Source organism: Micropterus salmoides, unplaced genomic scaffold, assembly GCF_014851395.1.
Source record: "Micropterus salmoides isolate LMB-PRFRI ecotype aquatic unplaced genomic scaffold, ASM1485139v1 Ms_hic_scaffold_6, whole genome shotgun sequence".
Lineage (NCBI taxonomy): Eukaryota > Metazoa > Chordata > Actinopteri > Centrarchiformes > Centrarchidae > Micropterus > Micropterus salmoides.
Genome location: NW_024044348.1, coordinates 3,349,852 through 3,365,268, shown reverse-complemented (window position 1 = coordinate 3,365,268; position 15,417 = coordinate 3,349,852). Strand labels below are relative to the sequence as shown.

Here is a 15,417-nt window from a genome sequence, read left to right as displayed (position 1 = left end):
ATGACCGGACCCAGACTGAAGAAACAGACAACCATTTATACAAAGGAGCACAACAGCTGACAGAGATCAGAGCGATCAAGCAGAACAGACACACAGGCAGGCAGAGTGATTAACGGGGATCAGACAGAACACTGACAGGTCGCAAAACAGGCCAGAGACTTCTCACAGGAGACTCTACGTGTTTGTTGTTCAGGTTGTTCAGTGTCTGAAACTGTTTCAGGTCTCTGTTGCCCGAAGTGAGAAGTACCTGTTGACCTGGAAGGTGAGCTCCATGGACCCGGGGACGCGACGGTGAGATGCAGATCTCAAATGTTGTCCGTCACGACTTATCCTTCGGTGAACGAGGCTGGACTGAGATGTGAGGAAGATGAGAGACCTTCATGCTTCCTTCATCATCAGAGTCCTTAATAAACAAACACCAGATTAAATCTCTTTAATTACATAAGCATCAGTACCGTCAGGTGAATCACTGTGGGGGGGGGGAAGCACTGGGAGACACCAAATCACAGGACAGGTTCTACTACTGAGAGGAGGAACAGTATCTTTATTATATGTATATGTGTGGGTTTGACTCTGCTCACAGGGATTATCACAGACAGGAACTATCAGATAATGGTCCAGCATCATACTGTTAGACCTGTTAGATCCTCTGTGACTCCAAAGAGTCTGTGGGGTCACCAGGGACCACAGGAAGTCCTCTGAGCACCAGCAAACAGTCTTCTGGGGAGGAAAACGACAACACAACTTACAGAAATGTCTGTAAGAAAGCCGAACCAACCTAGAACAAGTGTGATAGTTTTGTCCGAGCGGTGGAAGTAAAAGATAAAATGTGATTTGATTCATTTAAAGCTGATTTGAGAAAGAGAGATTAACAAAGAAATGTTTCATTGTTTCCCTTTCTTACCTCTGCGTGCATTAATGTGGAGACTCGTTAGTCTGATGCTGCATCCTTCAGATGAACCGCTCCTGTGCAGAACTGTCACATAACTGTAAGAGTTCTTCACGTTCACACAGCTCATCTCGGGCCTTCTGCTGAATCTTAGTTTAATGGACCGTCAGAGCATTAATGGAGATAAATGTGCGCAAACCTTCTTGGAGTAAGCAAAGTAACGGTCCAGTTCTACTGCAGCTCCATGTTTTAACCTGTGATGTTTAACGGGTAACCCTTTCCGCAGATAGAAACTCACAGTTCTTCCACTGCGTCTTCACAAGAACCTGTAAAAACAGAAAGAGAACCTTCAGCTCAACAGCTGCACTGCAAAATATTTAACTAATCTCATCCTTTTAAAGTTCATGGTTCATTTTAATGTTAGGTTACAGCCTGGTCCCACAAAGTCACAATAAAAGTCATCACAAAACTACACACAGCCCCTTTAAAACTAAACTACTACTAACTCTTGAAGAGAGATCACTTCAGCTAAGAGCACAGTGTAGTGAGCTATCAGCATAGAAAGCATTATCCAGCCTCCTGCGACTGAAAGTACCTTTCCATAAGCAGTGGAAAGTCCTGAGAAAGTGCTGGCGTGGCGCTTCCAGCTGTTACAGAGCGAAAGGCTCATAACATCCGAAAGACCAAAGAGAGACCAGGGTACTGACATAAACCCAGAAACTTTCATGGAGAGCTATAAACTTTATAGATAACGCGTGACCAATTAAAATTAAGGATTTTCTAGATGCACTGTGTGTACCGGTTCATTGCGGACTCAGAGAAAGACATCCTATAAAGTAGGGAAAGCACAATGCCTGACGGGCTACCCACTGAAATCTAAGTTCAGAAATAGAGCACAGATAAAACTTTTACCACTGTTTAAAGAATCCTTTCATAATGGAATTCAGCCACTCTTCTTCAGAGGAGCCTTCATTACTTTGCTCCCAACAGCTGGTGAACCAAATAATAAATGTAAGAATACGAGGCCAATAAGTCTTTTAAAAGCTGGAAGGGATAATTAAACTGGATTTTTTCAGGGCAGACCTCTATAATGTCAGAAGGCTTGGACATAACTAAAAGGGGGCACCTGATCCTGCTGTACTGTCGCTGGATGCTGTAAAACCTAGACTAGATCCACCTGTTTGGGAATTTTATTTTATATGGAACCACATCTCAAAAACCATCAAGAGAAAAAGAGGATGTAGGATGTTAATATTTATCATGGCAACTGAACCAATAAGAGCAGTGGAGGAACAACTGGGGGGGGGGGGGGGGGGGTACCCCTGGTGGAGGGACTTAGAGGGCCAACTTTTGGGTTTACCTCTTCACATTTATTGTACTGCGCTAAAATATAGACTTAAAAAGATGTCAATTGTTAGAAACATGAGTGTTGTGTGAGGAAAAATACCCCCCCTCTCTCCTCAGCCCGATATGGGGGAATATTCTTTCTGATGGGAGATTTAAAAACTGGTCTGAAAAAGGAGATTTATTCAGTCCTGAAAGGAAAAATATGATGTCCTTTGAAGAAACAGTCGATAAATATTTCCTATAACCAGTTTTTCAAGTATTTAGAACTGAGACGCTTCATCAGAACACATGGACAGGGGACCTATGAGGACATCAGCATGGACAGAGGACCTACGGGAGGACATCAGCACGGACAGAGGACCTACGGGAGGACATCAGCATGGACAGAGGGTCTACAGGAGAGAGAGCTTTTCCAGGACACTTTAGACCCGGAGCTTTCATACTGGCTCTGTTTCCAGACTGAAAGAATTGCTGCTCTATCACAGGAAGAGGGTTTCTGAGTTGTCTCCAACTCTGCCGTTAGAGAACACATTTATCAGGGTGAGCAACATGTGGGGCCCTGCATGTCTTATCTAGAGAGGACAGACGCCTGGGGATGTTATGTAATACTGTACATACGAGGCCCTCAGCCGTCCCACAAAGGTTTTTATTTTCAGCAGCTGAACATTGACAGAAGACAAGCTTAAACTAAAGTGCTCCATTCTAAATCATCCTCATGCTTTCAGTCGGCCATCTTTCACCTTGGTGTCAGAAGGAATGAGTCAAACGTGTAAATCTTCCCTCTGATGTTGGCTTACGGCCATACTGCTCTGGGCGCGCCCGATCTCGTCTGAGCTCGGAAGCTAAGCTGAGTAGGGCCTGGTTAGTGTTTGGATGGGAGCTCGTCTGGGAATACCAGGTGCTGTAAGCTTCGGGCGGCTGTGGCTCAGGAGGTAGAGCGGGTCCTCCAGGCTGCATGTCGAAGTGTCCTTGGGCAGGATACTGAACTCCGAATTGCGCCTGGCGGCTGTTCTGCACAGCTCAGACAAACACCTGTCTTTCTGTGGATTTTATTCAAGTCTTCTGCAGAAGGAAGTCAGTGGGACACACGTGCATCAGAGCATCATCCAGGTGAGTTGTGTGTGTCTCAGCTTGTATCCTGTCAGGGTCAGCACTGTCTGGCCTCTGGAACATGATGTTCACACTCATAGTGAAGCCCTTTCTGACACCTGAGAGTCCTAAAAGTTACGTGACTGTGTTTGGAGATGGTGCTTATGAAATGTTCACCAGAGAGTGATCACTCCAAGCTGTAACCATGACGACTGCACACTGGGAGGTCGGGGTGACTTTCACCCAGAGAAGTGAAGCCAGCAGTCAGTGCTGACGTCTTTTTAGCACATGGATGTAAGTTAACCTACAGGATGTTACGTTGCTTAATTTACTTACATAAGGAAATGTTCAGTCATGGGCAAAAATATGGGCCCCTGCATGTCTGTCCCATGATGCACTTCTCCCCCCAGAAAACTGTTGCAGTTCCCAATGCTTTGTTATTTCAACAACAATTACAACACAAACAAAAGCAGAGAAAAGAGTCAAATCTGAGACTTTACACACACACAGGACTCCAGAAATGGACCGCACTAAGTTATGGTGGACAGTCAGGAAGACGACGAGACAGAACCAGCTGCTGTCCCTCCTACCAACCAGCAGAGGTCGCTGTGCTGCTGAGTTTAAACACTGACTTACTCTGCAGAGCAGGACAGTAACAGCACAAGGAATGCTTTAAGTACATGATTAGAGGTGTGTGTACTTTACTTGAGTATTTTCTACTTCTACTCCATCTCAGAGGAAGATATTTTACCTCACTGCATTCATCCGACAGCTTTAGTCACTTTACAAAGTTAGATTTTTACACACAAACACATGAATAGTTTATAAAATACGATGTTTAATTAAACTCCAACAGTTTGTACAGCTGACAGGATTATTAGATTCATGTCAAATTAACTGGCAATAACTTTGATGGTTTGAGACTTTTTTCATGTGAAAACATTTCATGGTTCACAACTTTCATTTTACTTTAATTGTAATAATGTTGAGTTTTGTCCTGTTGGTTATACAAAGCATTGTGAAGGCGTCACTTTGGGCTCTGGGTAACTCACTCTTTGTACAATTTGGAAAATGAATTAATGGAGAAAATAATCAGCAGATTAATCATTAGTTGCCCTTTGATACAACAGAAATATCCTGCTTTACATTAATGCATGAGGAAGAATAATTTTACAGCATTACAGTCAGAGGACAAGATTTTCCTGACTAAACTTATATACTTTTACTTTTAACATTTTCAATGCAGGAATTTTACTTGTAACAGAGTATTTTTACAGTGTGGTATTAGTACTTTTAGTAAAGGATCTGAATACTTCAACCAGCGCTGACACAGTAGTAGTCGAGTTAGTGAAAGGCAGCCTGTTTCTAACGTGCTGTCTTTTTACATTCTGTCTCGTCAGCGCCGCCTGACCAACAGAACCATATTAATAGTACCTTTCACTTTTGATACTTAAGTATCTTTAAAAGCAGGTACTTTGTACTTTGACTCAAGTAGAAATTTAAATAGAAAACTTGGAGTAATATTTAGAAATCTGTACTTTTACTCACGTACAGGATTTGTGTACTTTGTCCAGTCGGCACTTTATCAGGTTTCCTTGTTCTGGACTCACCTGTTCGGTCTGTTTGCTCCCAGCAGGTAAAGGAGGCGGCGGCTAAACACTTCCTGCTGCTGATGGTGATGTCATGGGACAGTTTTTACAGTTTTTCTCCTTTGCTCAAACACAAATCCACAACTTCTCACTCAATTCCCTCAAACATCTTATTTTCAGGTCAAAATGAAACTTTCTACTCAAAACCATTCACTCTTGCTGAAAAAACAAACTTTGCCCTCAGACATAACACACAAGTCCACAGAAACACACACACACACACAACAACACAGTCTTCCACACTGATGAGATAAATTCAAAAAAATACTTCAAAATCTGGTAGTTTTGCTTGTGATTCTCCCCCTCAAAAACCTTTCAACATGGCCAGAGATTCCTCCTCCTCCTCCTCTTACTGTTCCTCTTCCTTCACCTCTTCCTTACTCTCCATACTGCTCATCCTCTTCCTCCTCCATCTCTCTGGTGTCTTACACCTCTTCCTTCAGATTTCTCTGGATCCATTGTTCCAAAACTGAATGATTGGTGTGTTATCAATTTTGACTGTGTGTGTTTCCACCTGGGTAGCTGTGTGCTGACTGAGTGAACAATATTGAATGTCAGTGTTTTCTCAATGACCACGCGGTGTAGGCAATGAAAAATGAAGGGATTTGTGTGTAGAGTTTTGGGAAATGGGTGTGCTTTTTGAAAAATGGAGTTATGGTATTGAAATTTTATAATAATAACAACAATAATGCATTACATTTATATAGCACTTTATCATTGAAACTTAAAGCACTTCACAGTGAAGTGGGTGGAACTCATCTCTACCACCACCAATGTGTAGCACCCACCTGGGTGATGCACGGCAGCCATTTAGCGGCAGAACGCTCACCACACATTAGCTTGAGGCAGAGAAGGAGGGAAACATTTAGCCAATTACTATGGGGGATGATTAGACGGCCAGATGGTGAAAGCCTGGTTGGGAATTTTGCCATGGCACCGGGGAACCCCTACTCTGTGTGGGATCTTAAATGACTACAGTGAATCAGGACCGCGGTTTAACGTCTCATACAAAGGACGGCATCTCCTACAGTACTGTGTCCCCATTACTGCACTGGGATCTTATTAGGACCAGATTGCCCCCTACTGGTGCACCAACACCACTTCCAGGAGCAAATTAGTCTTCCCAGGAGGTCTCCCATCCAGGCAGTGGCCAAGCCCAAACTTGCTTAGCTTCGGTCATTCAGCAGTAGCAGTGTTTACATTGGTATGGCTGCCAGACGTTTCAGTTCCAAAGCCTGCTAATAGTGTTTAAGCAATGGAGAAAAACTTTAATTCAAGTTACTATGTTAACTGTGATTAGTCGTGTTTAATAAAGGTAGAAAGTGATGAACCTTGAAGGATTTAGTGTTTGAACTAAACCCATTTATCAAATCAGTCCCTCTTTTGGCAAAACCTTAAACAAGTTCAGGTAGTTGAGACTCTTTTTGCAAAACTCTAAACACATTCTCACTCACTGAAACACATTTTGCACTGTGATGCACTTGTGTTGCAAAATGGTAAATACATGCGGCAAAAGTTAAACAGAGCTACAACACAGCTGTCATCGTTTACACACAACAACTCGTAATTCTGCACACGTGTTTCTAATGATGTGATCAAACCAGAATGAGGTCAAGTCCCTGGCCAGCGTAGCGGCAATGTCCCCCTTTGACCGAGCTGTAAGTAAGAGCCAGGTTCTCTACCGTCGTTCAGCCTCGGGGCCATATAACACTGAACACTGTCTTACTTTTTGTGTTTGAGCGTGAGCAGCAGGATCATCAGCCGGCAGGACATCCTGTCTATGGGACGATGTCAGCTTTCACTTTGGTGTCCCTCTAAGCAAGTGGTTCAAATCAACCAGCAACCAGTGATTCATAAATGTTTACTTTCAACCAAACAGCCCTTACCTCAGTCCAATAAAGAACTTTCTCTCTGCCTGCAGGTGGAAGGTCTGTGACCAAAATTCTTTACTAGGGAAAATCTCTTACAGGCAGTGGAGTTGGCCCGTGGTGAGACAGGTGTGGAGTGTGGTTACAGTCGAGGGTTTTCCTCCTTTGCTTGGTTAAATGGACACGGCTGCATGTGGATGAAGTCCTCTGACCAGCCCCAGCACACAGACGTGATGCTAAGGCAGAATGAATCTCTCATTGACTTTGATTTAGATTTTTGAGTTTAATGTGATTTTCATTTAGAGCTTTATTTTATTTTTATGCAAGTGCTGAAAATACAGATATTCAATACTGTATTACTTGCAGTATTTACAGTATACTATATAGTTAATGTACTAATTTGTGATTACTGTACTTTTTTAAATTGGAAAATGTGTTGAAAAAAAACATTTTCTGTAACTACATGCCCTGGACGCTGTGTTGTCAGTTTTTTGATGCGGTGTCTAAAGAATGCTCTGTAGTGTTTTACTGTGTTCATGTTTTGAAAGCATTGTTAGCTGCTGTGGTCACAATCATTTATTCATCAGGTGTTGGATGAGCGCTGGTCAGTGTTTCATTAATATGGAAGGATGAGCCTAAATCATGAAGGTTGTATTAGAAACACTGACCACAAACCGCATCATACAAAGTAAAGATTAAATCCTACATGAATGAGGATTTATTACAGGACTGTGGATTAGAGATGATGATCCTCTCTAGATCTGATGAAGCTTCATATTAACTTCAGAAGATCTGTTCACACTGAACGAGGACGCTGCCACTGAAATGTCTTTAAATGAACATAAAGCAGTTAGTGTTTCATTAACTTTAAATTAAACAGATGTATTTAATGAAAGTACCCAGTAAAAGCTGTAGAGACCAAACTACTCCAAGTTCAGCTCATAGAACATACTGCTCAGGCCTGAACGGACGACTCGTAGACAAAACACATAAATCAACTACATCCTAAACATCTGTCCATCTTCTGCTGGCTGAACAAGGCAGGCTAGACGTCCAGCTCCTCCTGGAGGATCCAGACGAGATATGCGATCCCTCCTGTTCTGCGTCTACCTTGGGGTCTCATGCCTGTTGGTCCAGGAGGATCCTGATCACACACCTAAACCACCTCAGCTCCTCACCCCGTCTCTGCTAAATCAAAAGCTTTATTTACTGGTTTGTCAAAAGAACACAGATCTAAAATGACTGACAACACAGGGGTCACTCACCTCTTCATACAGAGCAAGAGCTCAAAGACACTTCAGGTTTTCAGACTCTACGTTATGTGTTTCACATCGCCTGCGTATCAAACAAATATCAGGATGTTTCAGCAGACAAGCAGCTGCAGAAAAAGAGGCAGTCGGTTGACTTTTTGACATAATGTCTCTTTGTAGTATGATTATATTAATATCTACTAGAGATATGGAGAGAACAGCCTCTGAGCGAGGCATTAAACCCTCAGCTGCTCCAGTGCGACGGCACAACAGTAATCTGGATCATATAACTATCTTTAGTGTGTGTGTTTAATCCTACAGGTTTCAGCTTTATTAATGATCAACAGTCAAATATTCAGTTGTATTTATTTCAGATTAAATTCAGTCATAAAAAAGAGTGAAAAACACATTGACATCGCTGTACTTCTATGTATTTATTGACAGTGATTCACTGTGTATCGGACTGAATTATGACTAAAATTGTGTTTACACACAATAAAAAAAATACTTCTATTTTATAAATCTCGTTGAAACTAGATGTACGTGCACAAGTCTCATTTTCACTCCTACAGTTTTCCATTAGCAGATGTAAGTCGCTTTCGATAAAAGCGTCTGCCAAATGAGTAAATGTAAATACCAGTTTATGCAGCCTGTCCTCCCCCCAACATATGGCTGCATGGGTAGCAGCTTATTATGAAAAATATTTAATGTTATTAGTAGGATGTGACCTCTTGTGGCTGCAGTAATTATGACGGGGGCAGAAGACGAAGTCTGGTAAGGTAAAAAGTGACAAAGTTGGTGTGGATGCATGTGTCAAACACAGGACTTTCACCCAGGATGCTGCTTTTAAGTCCCGCGTGAAACCAAAAGTAAATATCACGTGACTTATCTTATGTATGTAACATACTTATTTTAACCCAAATCGTCATCTATTCCTTCAACCAAGCAGTTTTGGTGGCACCAAATTCCAACAGTTTAGAAAGTTGCGTGGAGTAACTTATATTTAATTTTCTCCAACAGACATGTAATTTATTTTCTCCAATGATCATGTATGTCATTTTCTCCAACAGTCATGTAATTTGTTTTCTCTAATGATCATGTATGTCATTTTCTCCAACAGACATGTAATTTGTTTTCTCTAACGACCACGCATTTCGTTTTCTCTAACACTCATGTCTGTTGTTTTCTCTTCTTCCTGGTGCTGATGTTGGTTATATCCAGCAGCTCTGATAGTGAAGACTTCCTTAAACTGACTTCCACCCAAGAACATGAATTATAAAGCTGCAGACTGTTTACCTTTTCATACCAAACGATTGTGAGGCGTCTGTGTGTCATGTACAACACTTAGACTTACTCACTGTGAACATCCTGAACTCTAAAGGTCACCAGTAGAAATGTAAGATTGTTGGTAGAAACAGTGTCAGATAGGTCATTATGGCGAAACAGGGTCGGAAACATTTTGTTTTGGGTCATTTGGATGAATCAGAGGATCCAGAGAGCAGCAAAAAACAATAAATAACCGTCTCTTTGCTGCTGAAAGTCTGAGCGTAAAGTAGATTTACCTTCAATCACCATTTATTAAATCTCCATCCATTAAAGAGCAGCATCCACTAATCCTGATTACAGAGGGAGAGACGGGGAGGACAGGGTCTCTGCCGTCACATCCCACCCACAGACGCCTGAACCCATCACACCGCTGAAGGTTGGACCGCAGGAGGACGACTGGCAGGAGAGAAGGAGACAAGAAAGAGGAGACAAAGGAGAGAGGAGAAAAGAGAGAGGAGAAAAGAGAGAGGAGACAAGATAGAGAGGAGACAAGAGAGAGAGGAGACACAGGAGAGAGGAGACAAGAAAGAGAGGAGATATAGGAGAGAGGAGAAAGGACACAAAAGGAGAGACAGGAGACAGGTGAGAAGATAGAGGAGATAAGATAGAAAGGAGGCAGAGTAAACGAGGAGGATGAAGGTGGAGGACAGCTGAACTCAATCAACATGGATGGCAGAGCGAGGAGAGGAACTAACGGATCATTGAAGCGCTCATCCATCAAACGCAGTGCGTCTTCTGGATCACAGAAGGTGGGACTGGGACCTGAAGGTTCAAACTCGACTTTATTTAAACTTTAGCAGGTCACAGAACTGCAGCAGACATACAACGGTTCATAGAAACAAAAGTCTCTTTTGAATATTTCGGACTTACAGTTCACCTCTTCCTGAGACAATAAGTGTTTTTATGAGATTTTCAGTTAATTCACTTTTCCTCCTGGTACTTTTCTGAGGATCTGGTATCAGACCTGATCGACATGCTCAGTCACTCCATGAGTGATGGAGACACAGGAAGGTTTTTTTGGGTCAGGTCTCGCTGCCTGGCTGCTTGGTGGGAAAAATAGTTTGCAACCAGAAATGTTACATTTAGAGAATAACACTCCTGGGAAATGTAGTGAAACTAAATGTGCTAAAGCTCCTTCCCAACACTTTACAGTTTTACATTTACTTGTTTGGCAGACACCTTTATCCAAAGCGACATTTGATGAACAACATGAACAACATAAACCCCAATGTGTGAATCGCTGAACTCCATGAAGAATACTTTTGCAGGCAGATCTGTTTTTTAAAAGTATTTTTACCGTATCATGTGATTTAAAAAAGAAGTTGTGGCATCACATTTCTCTCAGATTATTCAGCCTCCTCTCTGAAGCAGCACTGATGTTTGAAGTGTGTTCTTTTGTACAGTTTGAGCTCTAGGTATGTTTTTAAGCAGATCAGGGGCCTGTACCACGAAGCAGGACTTGAGCTTATCCAGATAACTTCAGGTGGTGGTGGACTGACCAATCAGCTGTGGTCAGTAGGCATCACCATCTGTAGGAGATCCCACTGACTGTTTTATATGTTGCTTTATGTTTGCTGTGGTGATGCAGGGAAACTTTTGTATAGAGATATAAGTCTACGGACTTATGGAAGTAGGCTACTAGATGTTGTACATTATAAAATGCGTAGCTCTAATCAAGCAGTCTGATTGGTTCATAGTAGTGGTAAAATGAGCTTGTGAATTTCTTTGCACAGATCCGTATCACTCCGCGACCAACAGGGTTTGAGCTATAATCTGAGCTTCGTGGGGTCTCACGCCCAATTTTCACCTGATATTAAAATACGAGATCACATTTTAATGCCTTGTGTAAATGGGGTCTAATATACTAACGTTACCGGCAGAGATAAATAAATAAATAATAATAAGAGAGAGAGCGAGAGGGAAATGTTGAATCACATAATAAGCAACGATTTCTCTCTCGCACACATGAAAATGCACAAACACACAAACAGCAGTCCGCTACTTGCCCCAGATGTCTGTGATATTGCCAGTGGCATTTTTATTTGTAAATTGTAATTGGTGGGGCACCAACCATTTCAAAAGATAGGATACGTACCAGTAAAACAATACTCTCTCTTGGTCAAGTCAACAAACAGCATGGCTCCTCAACACACTTTTAAGAACAGCACCTGGTGTTTTACACATACACAAAAGGAGAGCGAGAGATACAGAACGCAATTACACAAGTTACACATCCCACTGTCACAAACCAAAAAGAAGAATTTAATATTTAAGCCGACCCAACCAAGCTCAGAACAAATCAGCCTACAGGGTCACACACTAACATCAATGAGCTCAACACCACTCAATGCCACAACGAAACACACACAGACAAATTTTGACACAGACCCAATCGACAACAACAACATTATGACAACAACCTAATTAGATAAGCATGGACACATTGACACCCATCTTCATCAATTGATCCAGCAAAACAATATGGCACGGACCAGCAGCACAAAGGCAGGATGATAAAATATGCTTTCACTTACCAATGCCGAGGGTTCACTTGAGGAGAAAGGCGGCACGGCGTTTTTTCTCTGGGCAAACTTCTGGATGACTTTGGGAATGAAGTCGTGTAGCTGCTACAAGACTTTCGATGGACAGTGTGGCAATGGCGTTGAGTCGCTGCTGTCCCATTGCATTGTGAGTGAAAGTTTTTATCCTCTTCAAGGTGGAAAAGTTCCTCTCTGACTCGGATGTCGTCATTGGTGTTATTATTTTCAGCAGAGCAAAAGCCTCATCTACGTTGTTCTCATGGATAGATGTTAACAGAGACTGGGCCGTCTTACCAAGCTCAGTGAGGCGGTACAGTGTGGTTAGCTCAGGCTTCAGCTTTTCCTTTTTTCCTACAGGCCATAGTTTCACAGTAGTGTCAAGCTCAGATGTAGGGAATGACTGGACAAATTGTGGAAATAGTGAGCTGTCAAACAGCTTGGCAGCCATCAAGTGGTCAATCTGTGAAAACCTCTGCTCCACCAGAGAGATGACTGTGTCGCATGCCTCCTTCATCAACGGTGCTGTGTTGGTTACACATCGGCCTGGCATGTCTGTTCCCTTTGAACAGTGGCTGCCAATTCATCAGTTTGCTGCCACATATTGTGGCCGTGAAACGGGTGAGTGCATTGCTAATCCCAGGTGCATCGATGCTCCTTTTATGCAAAGTGTTGTATAAAACATCCACTTCTGGCATAAGCAAGGAAAAGAATTTCAGCAGCTAGAGGAAGGCTCTGTCCTGGAGTTTCTTTGACAGGCCGTATACCTCACTTATAGTAGCCTCATCCTATCCTGGTTGTGTGCGTATGTCCTCCATACACTGGAGCAGCGCTGTTTTCCCAAACTCTGTCTGTCACCACTATTTCAGCACCTTCCATGATAGGATGTTTAGTTTTGTTGCTTTATGAAGTCAATTTAGACACTTTTGAGTGTTTTAAATAAATTAATCAGATTTTTTTTTGTAACAGTTACAATGCTTTCATCGAGTTGAAGTTATCACATTTTAAAATATAGGCCTCCCTCCAGCCCTGCTCACTCGCTCTGTTTGGTTTCATTGCAGTGTGCTCTTTAGCACTCAGCCTTCAGTCTTTGGGTCACGCCCCCTTATTTGTATATGCAACTCAATACTAAATGCCCAATCCTAAATACTAAATGCCCAATCCTAAATACCAAATGCCCAATCCTAAATACTAAATGCCCGGGACTTCCGGTATGCGCTACAGATGGCGAGACACGTGCGGGAGTTGCTCTGTGAACTAGACGCTTCGCTTTATGTGATGCCCACCATTTCTTTATTTTTTTTTGTTCATTTCCCCTTGTTGACTGCTGAGATACCTTACTCAATATCGTGCACAAAAATGCCACGAAGGGGGACCAAAAACGGACTCTGAACCTGAAGCTAATACTAATGTCATGGATGAGCTAGCTTGCACGACTGAATCCCCGGGACAGTCTTGATCGCTCTTCTCTTAGGGCAAACACCCGGTCTCTAACAGCAAATCTAGACAACTATGGGGTTGCAGACGCATGGCGTTTTCTATACCCTACTGCACGTCAATATTCATTTTTCTCTCCAGTACACCACTCTTTTTCTAGAATAGACTATTTCTTTGTTGACCAAAAACTGTTACCGACCATTAAATCCTGTTTATACGACAGTATTACTATCTCTGATCATGCACCGTTATTGTTGGGCCTGAATTTTGCGCAGAAACCACCCTGCTGTAGATCTACCAATCAAGCAGTCCAATTGCTTCAGAAATCGCGACAGAGTTATTTTGAGTTAGGAGATAATTTCAGTAAACTACTGGCCTTGCAGTTAAGGCAACAGAGGGCCCAAAACTTAATCCTCCAAATACGTTCCCCTCTTGGTGACATCCTCACTCACCCAACCGATATAAACAACAGCTTCTTGGACTACTATTCCCTCCTTTATCAATCAGGTTCAAATGCGGACGCACAGGCACTGGATTCTTTTTTCAGTGATATAGAAATACCCACCATTACACCTGAGTGTAAGGCTCAGCTTGACCTGCCCCTCACCACCGAGGAAATCTCCTGCGCCATTCAGTCTATGCAATCTGGCAAAGCTCCGGGTCCAGATGGTTTTTTCGGTTGAATTCTTCAAAGCCACACACAACATCCTGGCAGGACCTATGGTCAACATGTTTAATGATGCTCTTAAAAGTGGGCTCTTGCCCCTCTCTGTCTGTCAAGCCTCAGTTTCTTTAATCCCAAAGAAAGGTAAAGATCCGTTGGACTGTGGTAATTGCAGACCTATAAGTCTCTGCTCTGTAGATGCCAAGATTCTTGCTAAAATTCTCACTAAAAGCGCTTACAGCGCAGAACAAGGCAGGGATGCCCCCTTTTCCCCCCTCCTCTTCATTCTTACTGTAGAGCCCCTTGCGATAGCTATTCGCTCAGAAAATGCGATCTCTGGGATTTCAAGGGGAGGTCTTGAACAAAAAATTTCTCTTTATTCTGATGACATCATACTTTTTCTCTCAAAACCAGCTTTCTTGTTGCCTAGGGTCCTTGCATGTATCAAAAAGTTTGGCACGCACTGCGTGAACAGCAATTGGCACAGGAATATGACCTGCAGGTACAAGGGCCGGAGCAGTGTGGAGAGGCTTACCACGGAGTTCAGCAGTCAACTCTTCCATGAAAGCTCTGTGTGTCATGGGTGTTGTTTGCTGAGCCAGACAGAGTTCCTTGTGGAGGATGTAGCTGTTGGTGGTGGCAATGTCCAGAAAATGGTAAAACAGGTGTCTGTACCAGCGCATTGTTTTGTGTTGTGCAGAGCAATACTGAATGAACTGGTCTGAAAGATCAACTCCCCCCATGTGTTCATTGTACTCCATAACCGGTGTGGGACAGGGGATTGATGTCTTTGTCCAAGAGCCATATTGTTGTTTCACCCTCCTGTGCACAGCATTTCCAGAGTGTGCTGTATGAAGCGTGGAGCAGACTGATACTTCCCTCGTGTCCATCCATTTCACATAGATGAGGGGGCCGTCCCGGATCCATCTTATGGAGCCTCTTTCTGATTTCTTTGTGAGGGCGTTATTTGTTGTCCGAGGGCAGTCCTTGCGGTTCTCCCTGTAGGTCCCACAGGCAGCAAATTTTTGCTCATGGAGAGCCCTGAAGAGCTTGGGGCTAGAATAAAAATTGTCCATGTAAATGTGGTAGCCCGTGCCAAGATAACCTACTTGTACCAGGGACATCACAACATCATAGGAAAGGCCATGTCCAGAGGGGATGTCACTTTTGCCAGTGTAAACGGAAAAGTCTACTGTATAGCCATTCCGTGAGTCTGCCTAGACAAACACCTTGAATCCCCACTTTATCGGTTTTGCCTTCATGTACTGCGTCATCCCAGTTTTGGCTTTTTATGCAACCACTCCTTACATCTCTCTCTCCTTACATCTCTCTCTCTCTCTCTCTCTCTCTCTCTCTCACAC

General features: G+C 42.9%; 1 pseudogene; it reads left to right on the top strand.

Moving 5' to 3' along the window:
• Positions 1-3,027: 3,027 nt before the first annotated feature.
• On the top strand, positions 3,028-3,146 carry LOC119890865 (annotated as a pseudogene).
• Positions 3,147-15,417: the final 12,271 nt, after the last annotated feature.